Source organism: Pseudonaja textilis, chromosome 5 (genome assembly GCF_049901715.1).
Source record: "Pseudonaja textilis isolate UNSWEBS1 chromosome 5, rPseTex1.2, whole genome shotgun sequence".
Taxonomy (NCBI): Eukaryota; Metazoa; Chordata; class Lepidosauria; order Squamata; family Elapidae; genus Pseudonaja; species Pseudonaja textilis.
The window spans coordinates 62,354,980-62,376,802 of NC_141994.1; the positions used below are offsets into that span (position 1 = coordinate 62,354,980).

Genomic DNA, 21,823 nt, shown 5'->3' on the forward strand with positions numbered 1-21,823 from the left:
GTAATGATTTGTGAGGATCTCCAGCAATTCTGCCCAGGGAACATTCTTTAACTCACGTGGAGCGACGAGTGCTGTGGCGGTATCAAAAACGATGGCTCCACAATAACTGAGGAAGAATGACTTCTTCCTGTGCTCCCCAGCATCAGCCAGACCAATGGCATCGATGTAGTGGTTAAAACGATTTTTGTATGATTCCCACTTCTCTTCATCAGGCTTGAACGGTGGGAAGGCTGGGTTGGAGTTCATGCTGTGAACTTCAGCTGGTTGCACGGCTGTGAAATCTCTCTGGGACAAAAAAAATGGCCCTTTGTGCTTTTGCCAGGCTAGTGACTTCAGCTCTTGAGAGGCTCCACTGAACCTCTCTGTTCTCTCTGGGCTAACGCGTGTGGCTCGGGCTGCAACGGCCGTTGGCAGCGTTTTTTGAATTTCGCGCTCCTGGAGAGCGTAGGCGGTAATGGCTGGCCGCCTCTGACAGTGATTCGAATCTCGCGCCCTGCGTTGGCGTCAGAGACTCCTGGAATGACAGCACCGCGCTGTATTCCGACTCGAATTCAAACGACAGCCGTTTGAATTTCGCGCCCTTTGAGCTGAGCGGCTGTGGCTCGCAGCGTTTCACTTCCCCCTGTAGCTTGCTAACCGAGCGGCTACAGACGCTCTTCCTTTCGCTTTTGCTGACTGAGCTCTCCGGCGGCGCGGCTGCGGCTCAGCGGTTGAGTGACTTCAGTTGTTGCAGATTGCCTCTGGTAGCCATCCCACCCTCGTCGCCAGTGTTGTAGATTGAGCAATGAGAGGCTAGACCAGGGCATAAATGCAACAAGACTTTATTTGGGAAATAAAGGACTGAACGTGTCAGCTCTGCCTGGAGCAGGCTTCCAACGAACAGCGGCTGACTGAACCCTGCAGCTGGCTTTTATAGCCGGCTGTCGAGGGAAGCCAGCCAATGAGGGGCAGCAAACGCCCCCGCAGCATGAACGGACCTGGGTGGGAACTTTGGCAAGTTCCAGGGACATAACAGGAAGGATACTGTAAAATCTCCATTCCCTCCCCACTCCTGGAGGAACCTTACTGCAAAATCCCATTCCCTCCCCACCCCACTGACCAGCTTTCCAGCTCCGTTCTCCTGTGCAGGGCAACAAAAGAAGACCCAGACGATCTGCTGGTACTCAGGAGGCAGGGAATAGATGGGGCCGGGGCCAGTCAGAGGTGGTATTTGCCGGTTCTCCGAACTATTCAAAATTTCTGCTACCGGTTCTCCAGAACTGGTCAGAACCTGCTGAATACCCACCTCTGGAACATTCCCAACCAGGTACAACATTTATCACCATTACTCAAACAAACCAACAAGCAAAATAAAAGCAGTAATTTCCATCTGATGGCTTCAGAGAAACTTCAGGATGGGACTTTGGAACTGAAATGATTCAGGATGATTAGGGGACTAGAGATTAAGGCATATGAAGAATGGTTACAGGAACTGGGCCAGGGGTGGGATGCTATCGCTTCTGCCCGGCTCTGATAGCTCTGAAGAGCAACAGACACAGAACCGGTTCTGTATCTGCTGCTGTTTGGCTCACTTGCCTGCCAGTCCTTTATTTCCTGCTTTTTCAACCTCAGCTGCTTTGCACGGCACAGCAAAACGTAATCACTGAACTGATAGTAACACCAGTTGAATCCCACCCCTGAACTGGGCTTGGCTAGTCTAGTGAAGAGAAGGACCAGGGGAAACATAATAGCAGTCTTCCAATATTTGAGGGGCTGCCACAGGGAGGAAGGGGTCAATCTGTTTTGTAAAACACTTGTAGGCCAGACAAGGAATAATGGATGTAAACTGAACAAGGAGAGATTTAACCTGGAAAGAAGGAGAAACTTTCTGACAGTGAGAACAATCAACCAATGGAACAGCTTGCCCTCAGAAGTTGTGGGAGCACCATCACTTGAGACGTTCAAGAAGAAATTGGATTGCCATTTGACAGAAATGGTATAGAGTCTCCTGCTTGTGTGGGGGGTTGGACAGATGACCTATAAGGTCCCTTCCAACTCTGATTATCTGTTATCTGAGATTGTTGAAGATATAGCAAGTCTCATATATCTTGATAAAGAGCCCTTGTGGCTCAAATGTTGGAGAAGATAAGACAAGCAGAAAGAGCTGCACCCTCTTGGTCTGGCCCTAATCCAGATCACTGCTAGACAAAACTGTAGAGGCCAGGAGACATACTTAATAAAATTGGCAACTGGAGACTGGAGTGGATGTGTTAGTTATGCAACATCTCTGGAAGGCACATCTTTCTGGTACCCCCTCCTATGGGGAGGGGAGTTAAAATATTTAATATTCAGCCTATTGGAAGCTTTGCATATCTATGTTACTTATTTTCTTGCAGCAAATTGGCAGGAAAAAAAACCAGCAATTATCCAGCAGTTTGGCTTGCAAATTAATGTTTAATTAATAATACAGTTGTATGCCAAACACGGAAGAACAGAATAACAGTGTTGGAAGGGACCACGAACATCTTCAAGTCCAGGGGTCTTCAAACCTGACAGCTTTGAGACTTGTGGACTTCAACTCCCAGAATTCCTCCTCCAGTCATGTTAGCTTTGGAATTCTGAGAGTTGAAGTCCACGATCTTAAACTTGCCAAGTTTGAAGACCCTTGTTCTAGTCCAACTCCCTGCTCAAGTAGGAAACCGTATATCATTTTGGATGAATTGTTGTCTAATCTCTTCTTAAAAACCTCCAGTGTTGGAGCTCCTACAACTTCCGGAGGCATGTTATTCCACTGATTAATTGTTCTCACTGTCAGGAAATTTCTCCTTAGTCCTAGGTTTATCCTCTCCTTGATTAGTTTCCATCCGTTGCTTCTTCTTCTGCCCCCAGGTGCTTTGGAGAATAGGTTGACCTCCAAGTCAAGAGTAGATGAGTTCCTCCCCTTTCTGCATATGCCAGACTGCACCAAAACATTATGTCCAGTTGACAGCACTGCATTTTAGAAAGGACATTGACAAGCTAGAATGTGTCTAAGAAGTGGACACCCAAGATGACGGGAAGTCTGGAAGGAAAAAATACTTAGAAGGAGAAGTTGCAAGAAGATTGTGGGAGATATAATAGCTGTCTTCAGGTTTTTGAAGGCTTGCCGGGTAGAAGATGAGAAAGAATTATTTTAGAAGACAGGGAAAAAAAACATACAAGGTGATACATTTCAATGGATTATCAGGGGAAAAAATTCTAATGGTAAGAAATATTCAACAATGAAACAGATTGTCTTCGTTGGACACCTCCTTTGTTGGAGATGTTTAAAAGAGACTAGATGAACCTTGGTCAAGAATGCTGTAAATATGGATTTCTGAACTGAGCAGGGGTTTGGATTGGATAATCTCTAAAATCTCTTCTAATTTTTACAGTTTATGATTCTTTGATCTTCTTCAAGTAGAATAAGTAGTTGATAGCAGTAGTTGATAGCGTATAGTTTCTCTTGTCATTTTCTTGAGGTGCAATGACAATAAACTAAACTAAACTAAACCAAACTTTTCTTCTATACTGCTATTAACTCAGGGTGTGAGAACGGAAACGGAATCATCTATATTAGCTCCTGGGAGAAGATCTTTTACTAATAGAAGCTTCCACTGTGAAGAAAGAATGGCTTACATCAGAGAAGACAGATTTAAAACATGACTAAATGTAATATGTCCCTGATGTCCAAACTAGATTTTCATAGTTGCTAATTAGTAAAAGCAAAGCTTGCAAGAGATCCTGATTTCAGATCTTACCATGCTTTGAACTGGTTCTGCAAAGGGTTGAGTTTTGAGATTGCCCATCCATACAGAAGAACAGACAGGTTAATACTGAAACAAGATAACCAAACTGCATTGGTTCAACCAAACTTGCATTTTTCTGTGTGATCTCAGCCATCTTCTTCATAATCTCTTTCTGGCTTTGTTTGTGTCATCTGCTAGACCAGAAGGTGGGCAACTGCAGTCTCTTAATGGCCTGCAAACGTCAACTCCCAGAATTCCTGAGACAGCCAGTACCATAAGTGCTATTACTGTATAATAATCTATTTAATCCATTTTCCTTCTGTACTGTTAACACATCACTCAATGATAGTAAGCTTGGGAAATCTCTTCAGCAACTCAGGAGCTTCTGGAGCCTCAAGCTGGCTTTTTTTCTTTTTTCTAGCTGAGATCATCATTTCTTGGGAATCAGCTCAAGTTGATGGTTCTATTAGAACAGGGGTGTCAAACTCAAGGCCCGGAGGCCAAATTCGGCCCATGATGTGGTTGGATCTAGCCCAGCATGGCTTCGGCCTGGTCTACCCAATGCGAAGAGGAAACATGCCAGCCGAGTGGCGTTAAGCTGGCCACACCCACCTGGTTGGCCACACCCATCCAGTCAGCCATACCCACCTGGCCTCCCAAAGTCAACCCAACTCTGATGTGGCCCTTAGTTGAAATGTAGCTTGTCACCCCTGTACTAGACTGATTTCTCACAGCTCTGTCTGGCTATTTATTCTGACAGGGATATAAGCTAGAGCTTATCGAGACATGGGGTTAAGCCATGTTCACTGAGAGGAGAAACAGATTTCTTTTTTCCTTGGGAAGTCAGAATTCTGAAGAATTCTGAATTTTGTTCAATCTCCAGGTTTAATCTTTGGGTTAAATCTTTGTCCGTGAGTTAAATCTTTGTCTGTGGAGAATAAGTAACATCCTTCCTTAATTGTCCGACGGAGCAGGAAAAAGCTTCTTTGACTTGTGAATATTTTGGCAGAATCAGAAAGTGGGAAGATTCTGGGAGTTAAGTGCTTCTTATAATCTCTATTCACAGTCTCACACTTAAAATCTGGAAAGAAAAGCCAGACTATAATCATATTCTTAAAAATAAACATGCTGGATAAACTTTGTTCAGTGAAGACCTTGGCATGAGTCCAACAAACCTTATTAAGTCAAAACTCTTTTCAGACAGAATGTTTACTAGATTTAAAGCGCTAAGATAGTCGACAGACCATAATCTGACTCCATCCATCCATCTATCATATCCTGGGCAGGGGATTGTATGAAATGATCTCCTACATACTTTCCCATGCTTTGATTCTAGGAAACAACTTTTACGTTTTGTAAAACTGTCACTGTACGGAAGAAAACAAGCCAAAGTGCCTTAATGTTCTCTGTTCTGATCAATAAAAGGCCAAAAATCTCAGGAAAAAAAAAAGAAAGGAAAATAATGTTGGCTGTGCCTCTTTGTTAAAGTGTAAATTGATAAAATGCTCAGCAGAGGTTGTATCTCCACACATGTATTTTATCTTAAGAAGTTTATAAGAGAAACCTGAGGCCAGATTGGCAGAAACATGTGTTTTTGTTACAAGGTTATTTTGAGATGGATGCTGAAGTTTTTCTTAAAAGTGCCAGATTCTAGAATGTTGTTCTTTCTGGCCCAGAGTTCCTAGCAACATATACTAGCTTCGTAGTCAGTAGGGTTCACCTCAGACTAACCACCATTAAAAGTATTTTTTGTAGAATAATGTTCTTGGTACCCTCTGAGCTTGGTTGTTCCCTTGCAGTGCATTGATGACGTTACCTCATTTGTCAACATCTGTGGTAATGTAATTTGTTTACTCAGTATAGCATATTCTCACAACCATACTATATCTCCTTCACACAAGCAAGGATCTTATTTCTTGGCTTAACTGGTTAATTATCTTGACTGCTGTATATATTTATTTTTGATGTTTTTATTGTTTTAAATGTTCTTTTATTGTTTTAATTGCTTTTATAGCTTGGAATGGTAAGCCACAAGGAGTCATTAGTTGAGATGGATGGGTATAGAAATTAAATAGTCTCATAAATTTATTAAATCTTGCCCTTTTGCCTTAAGTTCCTACAACCCCTCCTCCCCCAATTCTTGTGAACACTTGCAAAGTGGAGTAGTCTTATGAAATACTGGGCATTTTCTTTCTTTCTTTCTTTCTTTCTTTCTTTCTTTCTTTCTTTCTTTCTTTCTTTCTTTCTTTCTTTCTTTCTTTCTTTCTTTCTTTCTTCCTTCCTTCCTTCCTTCCTTCCTTCCTTCCTTCCTTCCTTCCTTCCTTCCTTCCTTCCTTCCTTCCTTTTTCTTTCTAATGTTACTTTAATTTTGAAATGTGGGGGTCATTTTGAGAATGTGTATTCCTAACTGCAGGCTTGGCTTGTTGTGTGAACTTGATGATTGTGGCATAGCCAATAAAATATAGTTTAAATTAACCACCAATTAATTTTATGAGCAGAAGAAAGAGACAAGTCTATCAGTTTCAGATTTCAAAGTTGTTTTAAAAAAGAATGGTCACCTTTGGATGAAACTTAATAATTCAATGGACATATCCAGCTAATGTTCTTGGCCCCAATATTTGTCACTTTCTTTGAAGATTTTCTTTTTTTAACTCCTCAGTCTAGTCGATAGTCCTGGAATGTCCTGGTTTTCCATCCAAGTATTTACCACTCTGACCAGGCTTAACTGTTCAGGATCAGCGGCTCCATTTAAGCCAGGATTTAATTCTCCACCCCCCCAAAATGAAGTATTATCTTGTCTTCCACCTGCAACTCCACGCAGTGAAGCTTTCTGCTCTCCTACCAATATGTTGCCATGTTTTCGAGTTGGCAGTCTTTTCACAGTTGTTGGCTTTGTATGATGCAATGTATGAAAATTAAACATACACCATTATGGATGTACACATACAAGGAGGGGTAAGTAAATACAGCTGCAAAGTAGATTCCAGCACTTAAAGTCTCCAAATGGCCAGGTTTCAAGGGGTCTTCCAGACAATTTGCCTTTTCCGTCCCAACCTTTTTGAGTTCAGCTTAAAATGTGCTTGAGATTGGTCTGAGCTGTTTTGACTATTTACTCACATAATTGGACATCCCAATGCTATGAGAACAGTCTTGTTTACGTTGCTCGGTCTAGAGCTTACAGAGAACTACCCACCTATCGCTGCTTTTTTTAGAGCTTTTAGGATTACCTTTCTGTTTTCTAAGATTTATCCTGATTTCTGCAGCCCGGATCAGGTAACTGGATCTCTGTGTTTAATGGTTCAGTGAGAGTTCAACACAAAGAACTCATTGTACCTTCATGGAGTCTTCACAACCGAAGCTTCTATGGATAGTCCTCGACATACGACTACAATTAAGCCCAACTTTGTATTGCTAAGTGAGACAGTGGTTCAGTGAATTTTACTCCATTATTACAATCTTTCTTTCCACACTTGTTAAGTCAATCACGGCAGTTGTTAAGTTAGTAACATGGTTGTTAAATGAATCTTCCGCATTGACTTTGCTAGTCAGAAGGTCGTAAAAGGTTATCATGTGACTGCAACCATCATAAATATGAGCCAGTTGCCAAGAGTCTGAATTTTGATCGTGTGACCATGGAGATGTTACAACAGTCATAAGTGTGCAAAAAGGTCAGTTTTTTGTTGCAACTTTGGTCATTAAATGAATTGCAGTAAGTCAAAGATTACCTGTATTCTCGTCCTAGATGCTTCTAGATGGAAATAAATCTTTATTCCTGATTACCTGCAAGGAAAACAGGATCAGTTTGTTGTCCTGAAGTTACATGCAGCTTCATGATCTTAGACTTTTGCTCCTTTCCCAGTTGTGTAGCTGCTCAACATTCAAGAGGATCGGTTGACAAGCAAGTTGATTCCTAGATATGCCGTTCTACCAGTAGTTTGGATCACGATCCCAGCAGCAACATCTAGCAAATACTAGAGCGGTGTTTCTCAATCTTGGCAGCTTTAAGATGTGTAGAAGTCTAAAACCCAGATGCTGGTTGGAGCATTCTGGGAGCTGAAGTCCACACATCCCAAAATAGCCAAGGTTGAGAAACACTTCCCTGAAGGTATGCAATCACGGTTATGTCAACATCACAATAAGGAGGAGAAGTTATCACTTCAATGGTGGCAGGGGAAATAAGGGATCTCCACAGGGAACTGGCCTGGGTGATTAAAGTCCTTTCCTTTCTTACATGTGTTGCATACAATTTATCCATCTTAATTTTGTGGCCTCCCCCTCCCCTCCTGGAATCCCTTTAGCTTAGTGGCCCCCAGCTTTTTGGGCATCAGGGACTGGTTCCAAGGCGAGAGGTATTTCCTCTGTGGAGCAGAGGGGGCATGGTTTTGCATGCTGCCTGCATCCCACAGATGGGGCTTCACTTGTTTAGGTGGTCCAATTTCTGGCATGCCGCGGATCGGTTCCAGTCCATGGACCAGGGGTTGTGGACCCCTGTTTTAGCTGATAAATACTTGGAACAAAAAAGAGTGGAAGATTATCACAATATTGAATGTCTATACACACACATACACACCCATCTATAAAGAAGAATATTTGTAGCTCAGGGTTGAAATGAGAGGTCCTTGGTGCTCTTTGAGCTTGCTTGTTTTCCTGCAAAGATTTCATTACCTAACTAGGTAACATCATCAGTGCTAGTAAGGAGTGCAGTTTGCTGTCAGTTTATATTCTGATGACTTGCCTGTCTGTGTGGGTGTGTGTGGTGTTAGAGATTCTTTGGTTGGGCTTCTTTACTGATGGCTCTTTGACAGTTCCTTGATTGGGGTTGTAGAAAGTTAGCACCCACCCCTCTCCTAGAAGAATGAAATAGTCTAGGAAATATTAAAAAGGCAGAATATTTCCCCTAAAAGAGAAATAGAAATCTTAAGGGATACAGAAACTCAGCCCCAGCAGATACATTGGTGCCAGTTTATCTACAATACAAAAGTCCTTCAGCTCCTTTCAATCGAATTCTGCTTGGTACATTCTTAAAATTGACACTATATTCTTAAAAAGAAAAATATATATATATATGTAAATAAAACACATTCCATTCCAATTCAATTCTATCATTAATATGCATTAAAATCTTAACATCTTTAACATTTCTTTTCAATTGAATATCATACTTCCTTGGGAACACTTATAAACTTTCCATAGTTAATTCTTTTCTTTCCATATTTCTCACTTATATTTTTATAAATCATTACTAATAATTAAAAATGTTCCCTTTTAATTCTCTCAATCTTTTTAATTCATTTATTTATTAACAAACATCCCACTGCATTACAATAAATATTTTATCCATCATCATATTTTCTAAAGTTATTTCTATTTGTAATATAACAAAGCTATCTTATGTACCTTTGCAGAATCCCTTTTACAATTAAATTTTCACCCATTATCTCTAAACAAACTTATGGTCACAATCCTTATATCTTTTCCCTGTTTCTCCATTTCTTGTTTCTGTCTTTTACAACTTCTTTTCCTTGCCTTCTTCCCCCTCTTCTTCTCTCTCCCCTTTTTACCCCCTCGTCTCTCTACTTCTAACTCTCTCATCTGTAATCCCCTCTTCTGTTGCTTTCTAATATTATATTTATCTTTCAAATTGTTCTTCTGTTTGGTTGTTTTTTCTTATCTTTTAATCCACTTTCTCTTCCTGGGGTTCTATTATTTTGTTACCAAGTTTCCATTAAAATGTATCTTTGAGGAATCTTGTTAAAATTTTACTGTAAGTTCCTTTTAATTACAGTTCCATTCCTTAATTCCAGGCAGTCTCCTCTATTTTTCCAGATCCTGCCCTTCTATTTTTTCCCCCCTCCTTTCCAGCTTTTAAAAACTTTTAAATGTCCAGAAATCTTTATTATCCCTTTGACTTTTATTTTCAGCTTAGATGCCTATTAATGTCAAAGTGGATTTTTTTTTCAGTTTCTTGCTTAAGTCTCTTAGCTGTCAGTATAAGGAAGGGAAGAAAAAAAACCTAATCCTTTCCCCCTCTCTCTCTCCTTCGCAGCTTCAAAATCTTCTTTGGGAACAACGTTGTTAAGTTTAAATTCCAGGCTACCTTATTTGTTGCTTTTGCTGTTTGACCCGGTCAACCAAAACTTTCTCTTCTTATCTTCCTCCTGCACATTCTTTTCCGGTTGAGTTCTTCTTTGTGGTGGCCATTTCTGACCACTGCTACAACCGCCTTCGGGAAAGGGAGTAATGGCCAGCTGGAGAGGAGAGATGCAGCTGCAACCCTGCAGGCAGTCTCCCCTCTCTTCACCACCTCTACGGGGTGGCTTAGCCCCGAAACTAGCCGGTTCGGGGCGCTCCAGCGGTGAGCCTGGATCGAAGCCTCGGAGAGACGAGGTTTTGGTCTGTCACCGAAGAAGCTCAAACCAGAAGTTATGTATTATATTGAATGCTATAATCTTAAAGCTATACACTGAAGCTTAAATAAGAGCTTGAATTGATAAAATTAAAGGATATAAAGGTGTCATACTCTAATTGGTAACTACAGGGAAAAATTTGCTTAATAAGAAAAGATAATGTGAAATTGTAACAGGACAGACAAAAGTATAAATATAATGATTTGAACTGGGATAATTAAAACAAAGTTGAGAAAAGTAGAAGACGGGAAAAACTATGTAGAAAATATAAAACGGTAATAAGATATGGAATAGAATATAAAAATGAGCATGAAATTGAGTTTTGTGTCTGTATGAAGAAGTGATAACCTGGGACCATGCTATTTTCAAAAAAGATGTTTTATTTGTATTTTGTTTTTGTGAAAACCCAAATAAAATTTTCAAAAAAAAAAAGTCCTTCAGCTCCAGGGTGATAGGATTAGCCCTCACTCAAAATCCACACCAGGACAAAGCCATTAAACCATAAAAGGAATTGCCCAAAGCTCCTTCATTACATCACCCAGCAAGATTCAACCAAGACTGGGACTCAAGACAACCTACAAAGTTGGTTACCCATGTATGGCTCCCGTGGGAGTCTGACAGCCAATCAGGATACATTTCTTGCCACAGGATCAAGAAGGAAGTTCAAAGCCCAACAGAGGGTATAAATCTCTCTCCCTCACCCATGTGCTCCATTTTGCCCAGGACCTCAAACCATGTGGTCCTGCTGTCCACCATTAAACCATCCTTCCAAGCAGTCTCCATGTTTCCAGTGTCTTTCTTCCCTCTTGGAACTGAACCCAGATGGACATTTCTGCCAACAGGGTATTGCTCACTTTGATTGATAGATTGATTACTTGATTGATGATATTATCTAGTTAGGGTAACAAAAGATGTACAAGAAAACAAGCAAGCTCAGAGAGCACCAAGGGACCCTCATACATATCTTCCTTTTTTATATATATATTACACACACACACACACACACACGCACACACACACACACACACACAATCTCCTAGCTGCAGGATCAGGCTACAGATTGTTCTGAGACTTGTACATTTAGTATATGAATTCTCTTCGCTGTCGTTGGTAGTAGGAACTGTATTTTAGGTTGGAGATAGAGGACAAGTTTGCATCAAGGGCCAAACTGGTCCTAACAAACATGATTTTACTTTCAGGTTGTGAGGTTCAATATACACCAGGTGGAAAGTTGCATGGTTATCCTGCACTGCTGCTGGGCTTTTATTATTATTTTAATTTTTTCCCCTGAAAGATTAAATAAAACCACATTTAAAATGTGCTTTTTTTGGTAAGGTCTTGTTTTCAAATATTGTCGTGTTAACTCCCCCCTTGTTGCCGCCACTTCAATTAATGTGGAAGAAAAATGCCAGAAGAAATAAGACACAATGAGCCCCATTTTCAGCAGTTATAAAATTTCCCTGGAACGGGATATGTGCACAAATATCCACTGGCAAATATGCAACATACTGATATATTTAAGATTAAAAGCGTTCAGACAAAACTGGGAGTATTACTGTTTCCTTTAGCATACAATTTCAGTCCTGTGAGTATTAGACCAATATTTTATGTCCTTATCAAATATTTGGACTAATCCTCTTCTAGTTTTTTTTTGTCTGCTTTTTTGTTGCGTTTGTTTGATGTTCCAAGATAATTTGCAAGAACAGCAGACTCATCCGCATTGCAAATGTTGATTTGGTTTCAATGCATGCTAATTTTATTTCACTTAGTTTGGTCAAGCTCTTGGGCTTCTAAAGAAAGTGCTGGAAATTATATTTGTGTCAGAGGAATGAAAGCTCAGATCTCATCATTGAATTGTATATCTTAGGAGCCCTTGGCTCTTAACTTTGAGAGTGCTTTGAAACTGAAATTTATAATGAAGGCACACTCTAATATTTAGGGCAGAGGGATATTTCTAAGAGTGGGGATCAATCTATTTTTATACAGCTTTTTTTTTTAATTTTTAGAGCATTTGGCTGCATACCATCTTGATAAAGCCCTTTTTAAAAGGTAACTTGTGGATTCTGAAAGGAACAGAATAAATAAACCCAAGTTTTGAGTAAGCCTTTCTCATCTCTGAATCTTTTCTCATCTTTTAGATCTTTAATTAGAATTTAACTAAATTCTTTGGGGAAGCATTCCAGAAAGATTCCTCAAAGAAACAGTAATCCACATAAGTATTAAGACCCTAAAGAAGAATTTAATATATAAAAAATACCAACTTTGTTTTAATATTCTGGGATGTCAGCTTTTCATCACATCACAACTCTAAGGGATTCCATTCCACAGTGCATGGGTGTAACAACTGAGAGTTTGGAATTGTATTAGTCAATAATCTTCATTTGCCAAGGTGGATGAAACACATGTTAGTTTCAAAGATATTTGTGTGTTTTTCTGTTTATAATCGGATCGCTAAAGCTTGGTTATTATATATGTTGTTGATGAAATGCTCTATGAATATTAAATCTATATTAAAAACACACCCAAACCACTCAACTGAATTTAACTATGGTTCTTCTCTCTCTCTCTCTCTCTCTCTCTCTCTCTCTCTCTCTCTCTCTCTCTCTCTCTCTCACACACACACACACACACCCCTATCTATCATCTAGCATTTACCTATCATCTGCCTAACATCTATCTATTATGTCTCTCTCTCACACACACACATCTATCATCTAACAACTATCATTTATCTATCATCTATCATCTAACATCTATCTAATCTATTTATTATCTCTCTATCATCTATCAATCTGTCATCTACCTATCTATCTATCTATCTATCTATCTATCTATCTATCTATCTATCTATCTATCTATCTATCCTAATATCATTTAGCATCATTCTAACTAATGAAGTGATAAACCAATGACTGGGATATCCCATTTCAGACTGCATTAAATGCTATTTAAATTAAATATAGTTTCATGATCATTGTAACCATCCTCTAATCTAACCCCTGACCAAGAACTTTATTGAGTACTGCGGAAGGCTGAATTTTTTCTAAATATAGGTAAACTGTTCCAGATTGAAGCCCCAGCATGTTCAGGGTGGTGAGAAAAAAATCCTGCCCCCAAACTTGGAAGGGTTCTTGCAAGTGCATATATATTTTCTAACCTATTGTCCTCCAATTGCATTGGATTTCCAGAATTCCTTGTCATATAATATTAGTCCATTTTGTGATCATGGAGATGGTAGGTATAGATGATGCTGTAATAGGTGGCCTGTAAAATCCCTTCCTATGGATGAGATTATATTACTGACCCCCGTAGAATGAAAATGACTTTCTAGAATTAGCTGTAAGTTTCCAGCTGTGTCCGTGATATTTGCGTAATACATCTGACCGTGTCTTTTGCAATTGGATTCATGGATAACATGATTAAAGTATCTGTGATGGATTTAAGACAGTTTGTGTTTTTTTGCCTTAGAGGGAAGCTGTCATTTTAAGAGATGGCTAAAAGTCATCTAAGTAATATTTTCTATTTTTTAAAAAAATGCCTTTGATGCTGAATTGATACACACGCACAATCCTGCCAAATACCTGATTTTTCACAGAATGATCTTTCATTGAAGAAAGACTTCTTACATGCATTCTGCAAAGTTCATAGACCTCTACAGTTTATTTTAAGAGACTGGTATTTGTTTAGAATACTTTTATGTCAATTATCTAATCAGAAACAGACATACGGCATCTTATGCAGTGAAAGATATCAAGGAATGTCTGACACACTTCAAAGCAACAAGTAAGAGTTCAAGATCCATCTGAAATGCAAGACTCCATATGAACTTTCCCACCCTTTTCTCACTTAATTGGATTTTTTAATATATATGATCAGCAGATATATTTCTTCTAGCTGACTTGTACAGAGTGGCTTGTTGGATAGACTATTGGTTAGCTTTGCTTAAGTCAAAAGTAACTTTTGACTTAAGTGTCATATTAATTAATGCTAAACAAAAAGAGAAGGTCAAAAAACAAGAGACAGAACCAGAAGAAGATGGAGATACAACATGAAAGACACACTAGAACAACATCAATTAACAATAGCTAAGGACACCACAGAAGAAGGAGGAAGAGGAGGAGGAGGAGGAGGAGGAGGAGCACTAATGCTAATTTGAGAACAAAGGGCATTTATTTTTCTACAGAAAATAAATAAGAAGTTCAGGGTCTTACATTGAAGAATTTATAGCTGTGGGGTTCAAATATCTTATATCAGTGTTTCTCAACCTTTGCAACTTGAAGATGTATGGATTTCAACTCCCATAATTCCCTAGCCAGCTATGTTCACCAATGAAGTCCAAGTTGCCAAGGTTGAAAAGCACTGCCTTACATGCTTATGACATCATAGGAGTTTAGTACAGGAGGGAGCTAGTTGGCTTCCTTCTCCTGCATTTCTGTGTCATCATAGCATATTGTCAGAGGATAGTATTGATAGATAGATAGATAGATAGATAGATAGATAGATAGATAGATAGATAGATAGATAGATAGACAGACAGACAGATAGAATGTCCCATCAAAGTTGAGGTAATATGACATAAGCAACCACTAGGGTATTCTAATGATGTTCTTAACATAAATAATCACTAACCATTCACCACTGTTGGTTATTGGCTAGTAGGCCATATGTCTTCACATGTCACTTTATTTATTTGTCTCCAACTTCCAAAATATTCTTAGCCTGGTTCCTCCTAGTATTTTGGACTTGGTAACTTCCAGTCACATTTCCAGGTTTAAGGGTTGGGAATAGCAAGGAGGGAGATGCAGTACCAAACGGTTCCGTTTATTTTGAAAAACATCAGTTTTTTATTGCTGGTGGCACAGTGGTTAGAATGCAGTATTGCAGGTGAACTCTGTCCATAGTCTGGTGTTCAATCCTAATGGGACTCAAGGGTGGACTCTGCTTTCCATCCTTCTGAGTTTGATAAAATGAGGACTCAGACTGTTGGAGGAAATGTGCTGACATTGTAAACTGTCCAGAGAGTTCTGTAAAGCACTACTGCTGCTATTTATATGACAAATGGGAAAAATTACCAAGTCTAATAATAATGATAATTGCAACCAGTTAAATAAACATTCAATGCATTTATGTTTACATTAAACTGGATTTATTTATTAAACAAATTTATATGGCTAACCCACAAACGTTCAATGACATTAGATTAATACCCAAGATTATGTTGTGAAATTTATGGCAGAACAGGGATTTGAACCTGGATCTTCCCAATTTTGATATAATGTGCTATCACACCAGTCCCATCTGTTTTAAAAAACTGTCCCAAATTAAACTGCCTTAGTATATATTAGCCCTTTCCATGCTGCTACTCTCCAAAGCATCCAACTGCAATTTTTGTAATTCTCAGCCATCAAAGACTTTGGCCATAATTCCAACCAGCACATTTGTACAATTGAGGAAAGCTGGGACTATTTACCAAGCAACAAGCTGTATGTTAAGTCTTACTTTGTGATACTTTTGGAAAGAGGGCTAATTTGAGATATTGGGATGTGTAGGAGGTGTTGGGTGTGAGTGAGACAAAGCATCTGGAATAAGAGAGAATTAAACACTGTGCTGTCCAGACAGTATATAGGTAACTGGAATTGAGTTAGTTAAGTTAAAATTGGGAGCTGTCCCCTTAAGGGAATGCCTCATGGTAAATGTAGTTAATGTATCCTGGGAAATGTAGTTCATGTCATGTGGTCACATCTGTAATACTGATTGGTTACTGAATTGACCTTTGGTGGGGTTGGGGGAGGTTCCTTCACTCTTGCCTGGACCCCAGCACCGTGCTGGTGCCTCACCCCCTTGCTCCTTCGTTATGGGATGAAAGATCACTATTCTTTTACACTATGAAGTCAGCTGTGCAAAGAATTGGACATTAGATGGATCTTGACATAACCGTGAGTTATATTTGAGGATGCCTGGTGATCCATCTAATGTCCAATTGTTTACACAGCTGACTTATGACCATTTTTGACACGACCGTTGCAGCATTCCCATGGTCACATGATCAAAATTCAGACACTTGGCAACTGACTTGATCAGCTTTTGTGATCTTCTGTCAAGGAAAGTCGATCGGGGAAGCCTGACTCATTTAACAATCACGTTACTAACTGAACAGCTACAGGGATTCACTTAACAACTGGGACAGGAAAGGTCATAACATGAGGCAAAATTCACTTAACAAATGACTCACTTAGAATAAGGGTTAGGGAAAAGAAATTTTGAGCTCAGTTATGGTCATAAGTTAGGGATTATCTGTATTAATAAGGGAGGTACCGAGCATAGGTTTTGTGTGTAACTTTTGCATAGGTTTTGTGAATAACAAGTCATGAGAATTTCAGAAGATTCCCACAGAGCTGTCAAGCTGCACTCATCCATTGTCTCCTTTTCATTGGGATAGATTCAATTATGAGAACGTTCCTGCTACTCTGGAATCCTTGGGTGTTTGGAATTCCATTTCTTATCGTGCAAGGTAAATTTAATTGGGAGTAACACAATGTTCTTTTGTGGAGAAAGAAGGGATATTTTCACCCTCAGAGGCAAGAGGAGTGCCTGTGATCTAGGATTGTATTTCTTGCTTTTAGTGGAATATCTCGAAAATCAGCAGGAGCAGATCGTAGGGATGCTACAAAAGAAGAAAAACAAGGCAACTCATCATGGCGCCTTGGAATATGGAAAATTCCAAGAATAGTTTGGCTTCCATGTTGAAAAAAAAAAAGAGTTGCTTTTGGCCAGAAATGAAACTCAATAAAACCAAGGAATTGTCCATGCCACGTCTCTTCTTTAAAGAAGCAAAATTCTATCTTCTGTTGGACTGCACTATGGGTAAAATTCAATATGATAAGGGAAGATTTATGCTATGCCTGATCTTCCTTTCAGATCATAGGAGCCAGAGGATTTATTAGCTCCATTTATAGGCAGGCTTTCTTCCTACAACAGATCCAGAGAAAACATGACAGCCACAAAAGGAAGGGAGAAGAGGAAGGGTGATAGGAAGGAGTACATATTGTCTTAGGGTTGGGAACAAAAGAGAGTCATGTTGCTTCTCATCTAAGGCAGGGTTTTGATGAGGGACAGAGCTGAGTTGTAACATATTCCTTGGAGCTTTGCCCCAGAAATTATCCTCATTACAATTCATTGGGAGAGGGAGGCCAGCAATCAGTATTATTTTTCTGTACTGGATTCCAACCTGTAGTAATCAATGGTTTTATAGTCAAATAACCATAACTGGTTGGAATCACACATAGTTCCAAGGCAGCAGTGTTCCTGGGGCTACAGCTACACGTGACCATTATATCCATGGATATATTTACAAAACAAAGGAAAGTATCTATCTATCTATCTATCTATCTATCTATCTATCTATCTATCTATCTATCTATCTATCTATCTATCTGCTATCATCTATCTATCTATCACTTCTCTCTCTTTCATCCACACCCATCCACACCTACACCTATCGTCTATCATTTATCTAATATCTATCTACTATCTATTAATCGATTTATTATCTCTCTATCATTTATCATCTGTCTAATATCTACCTAATCTATTATCATCATCTCTCTCTCTCTCTCTTTCTCTCATCTATCTGTCTGTCTATCTGTATATCTATCTATCTATCTATCTATCTATCTATCTATCTATCTATCTATCCATCCATCCATTTATCTGTGTGTTTTTACTGTTTGTATATTGCCTTAAAAAAAGTAAGCCACCCAGAGTCACTGAGAGTTAGTAGAAAGCCATATAAATTCTCTAGTTAAATAAATAAAATAAAAAGTGCTAAGCAAAACCCAAACAAATTCATATTATGGCCTACCAATAGTTCACCTTATTTTCTCTTGCAAATTAGTACATTAATAAAATTAATACATTGATTTGCAGTTCCATATACTTTACAGAATCATACAATTCATGAAATCTGCAACCTCAGTGAGCAACATGGTATCATCTCCATACAAATGAGCGTATGCATCCATATTTTCATCTAGAAAACATTTCTTTTACATTTTTCCATAAATAATCAAGAGGACATCATATATCCTCCCTGCTCAAGGTTGATCCGTTTGCCAAAAATTCTAGTGAGTCTCACAGATGCTTTACAGATTATACACTGCTCTTATCACATTCATCAACCCACCTCCAATTCAGGCAAGGAATTCCATAATTCAAGTTCATGCACTTTATTGTAAGCTTTCTCTAAATCAGCAAACACACAATAAACTTTTTTCCCCACATTTGTATATTTCTCAGGGACTAGCTGAAAAGCAAAAATTGGATCTGTGCACACTCCTACCTGGAATAAAGCCATGTTGTGTTTCCCAAATTTTGCTCGTTGTCATCTCATATGTTTTTGTTCAAATTCTGGCAAACATCCTCCCAAGCACACTTAATTTATTCCCCTGTAATTTTTGCATTCACTCCTGCTACCTGTGCTGACCCAGGGCATAGCACAAAGGCAACACAGTCAGATAAACAATAAGAGTCCCTTTATTATCTCCAGCTTAGCCCCAATGTCCACCTTCTGGCTGGAGAAAAACTCTCTCAGAACAGCCTTTGATTGCAGAAACTTAAGTCCAAAACATGAGCAACACAAACTGTAACTTAAAGTCCAAATGAGCCAAACTGAAGTAATTTGTTTGGCAGGGCAGGAGCAAGAATTTCGGACTTGAAGGAATGGCAAAACTCACACAGTTGGGAAGATGCCAGGAACACAGATAAGTCACGACAACACAGGATAAAGTCATGTTTGCTCCCAGAAGCCTGCCGCATGCAGCCTGCCTTTTTTATTAACTGTCTTCCCAGCTGTGGCTAATGAAAGAAATCAGGGCCCTTTCCTTCCCCATAAGCCACGCAACCCACATTGCTCTCTTCTCTATTTCTCCCTGCGTGCCCTAGGGCCTGGTGTTTCCTCTGAACTCCCTCTCCCTTGTTCTATCTCTTCCCCATTCTGCCCAACCAGACAGCCAACGGAGCCATACTCCCATTCCTTGTCAGCTGTCCAGCTTCCTCCTTGGATTCAGACTCTGACAAGGGCATGATACTACCTTTCTCTTTGTATAAGAGAACAATAATAACATTTTTTCAATAGTCAGGCACAGATGCAATTTTATACTGTATAATCATGAAACACAGCTATCCCATAAGCAAATCACACTCACCATTTAAAGTTTTCCAGTTATATTTTACACCTGCAACCTTTGTTTTTTCAACAAGGATTTTCATACCATCTTCTACTTCTTTTGGTTTGTAGTAAAAACAGTTTCATTCTTTTTCTGTTCCCGCATATGTCTCTAAAACCTACGTAGTCCTTTTAAAAATTCAATTCCATTATTTCATTCTCTTCATCCACTTCCTAATCATTTTCTTTAATTTTCATCAAATACTGCTCTGTATATTCTCTTTTAATCTTAACTGTTGCTTGATCTCTTTGCATAGAACATTTTGCAACATTTTCTCCTGTTAAAAATATTAATTAATTAATTAATTAATAATTTATTATTAATAATTATTAATAATATTTTCATTTGTATGGCTTTCTGCTTTAGAACCACAGTTCTGGGTAGCTTAAACCATTAGCAATAGCAGTAGCACTTAGACTTATAAATGGCTTCATAGTGCTTTACAGCCCACTCTAAGTGGCTTACAGTCATCATATTGCACTACAATACTCTGGGTCCACATTTTACTGACCTTGGAAGGATGTATGGCTGAGTCAACCTTGAGCCAGTCAGGGTTGAACTTCTGGCAGTTGGCAAAATTAGTCTGAAATACTGCATTTTAATCACTGTACCATTATGCTGTTACCAATATTCATGAACAAGAATATTGTTGTCCCAAGGCTCATTTTTTGTAGCAGTCAGTTTCTGATATGGATTTTCTCCTTCCACAGCCTCTTCCACTTTGTCACTTCTCTAACTAACCATTCTTTTTATACTGTCCATTTGTATATCTCACACTTCTATACACACTTCTATGGCACTCAGTAATTACTTTTCATTCTGCTCCCCATAGCTTCTGAAGCATCTAAAGGTTCTTTACAGTGAGCTGGACTTAGAACATGGACAGACTGTCTCTATTTGAAATCCATGTCCTACATCCAACTCTAAAGAATCATAAGAAAATGAAAGAGTAGACACTTTAAAGGACACTGGGCTGAAGCACAGTGGCCACTTGGCTACAGCTTTCTCAATGTAATCAGACATATTGGCCTCTTCTCACAATAGCAATAGCACTTAGACTTATATACTCTTTTAGAGTGCTTTACATCCCTCTCTAAGCGGTTTACAGAGCCAGGATATTGCCTCCAACTATTCAGATACTCATTTTACCCACCTCAAAAGGATGGAAACCTGAGTTAACCTTGAGCCTCATGAGATTTGATTTGCCAAATTGCAGGCAGCCAGCAGTCAGCAAAAGCAGCTTGCAGTACTGCAATCTAACCACTACACCACCGAGGCTCATTAAGTTTGGACCAATGAAGAGGGTAATAAACGTGGGAAAACCAAAAATGACTTAATTGGTTAGTCTGCTAGTTTTGATGGTGAGGGTTAAATCCAAACCGAAGTTGTCTCAGTCATAAATAAGACTGAAGATCAATGAGGTCAATCAGGCCAAAGGTCACCTGATTTCTGTTAGCATTTGCTACCAGAACTCCAGTAAGAATTGACTGATTAGTGGCTGATCGCAATAAGTGTATTGCAGGAATTAGGTAATTATATTTTAAGCAATTTGCTTAAATGTGCAACTTGTATATAAAATATCTTAATATTTTCCAAATCTTAGATTAAAAAAATAGATTACATTACAATAGAATTTTAATTAATTGTCATTACCTAGAGTTTCATTATGAAACATTAGCTAGTGCTATGAAATATGGGCTGCTTCTTAAAAAAATCTCTAATCTTTGTGATCAGCTATTGATCAACTAGATTTTTGTAGTTATACAGCAGAGGTGGTATTCATCAGGTTCTGACCAGTTCTGGAGAACCGGTAGCGGAAATTTTGAGTAGTTCAGAGAACTGGCAAATACTACCTCTGACAGGCCACGCCCTCATCTATTCTCTGCTTCCTGAGTCCCAGCTGATTGGCTGGGTCTTCTTTTGTTGCCCTGCACAGGAGAACAGAGCTGGAAAGCAGAGTAGTGGGGTGGGGAGGGAATGGGATTTTGCAGTTTCTTTTCCCCAGGAGTGGGGAGGGAATGGGGATTTTGCAGTATCCTTCCCCTGCCATGCCCACCAAGCCACGCCCACCAAGCCACACCCACAGAACCGGTAGTAAAATTTTTTGAATCCCACCATTGAGCAACAGGTAATGTCTTTGGGAACTCTACAGTAGAAAATAATTTCATATACAATCAAAGGTGCAACTGGTATTGTGGTATAATTCCACTGTTCCTCCTCCTTTCAAACTATTATTTATTGCATATTTCTTCTGAAAAGTTTTAGCTGAAGTCTTGAGAAACAAACATGGTATAATAATCGCCCTTTGATTTCTTGCCTTCTAACCAATTTTTCATCCCTACTCCCAAGAAGACATACTCTTAACTTTTTTCTGATCTTATTTTCATGCATGTATTTATTATATGAATCATACCTTCCCTTCTCATGTACTGTATGTTTTTGAGCA

At 39.1% G+C, this 21,823-nt stretch overlaps 1 protein-coding gene across 8 annotated transcripts in view; it reads left to right on the forward strand.

Annotated features, from left to right (window-relative positions):
* CALD1 (caldesmon 1) overlaps positions 1–21,823 on the forward strand; it is a 261,433-nt gene that overhangs the window by 63,160 nt on the left and 176,450 nt on the right. Inside the window, exon 2 of one of the 8 annotated variants that reach the window (XM_087935125.1) lies at positions 16,593–16,664. The exons of the other annotated variants lie outside the window; for them this stretch is intronic. The gene's annotated coding sequence lies outside the window, so the exon portion shown is untranslated. The remainder of the gene's footprint in view (positions 1–16,592; positions 16,665–21,823) is intronic. 8 annotated transcript variants of the gene reach the window in all.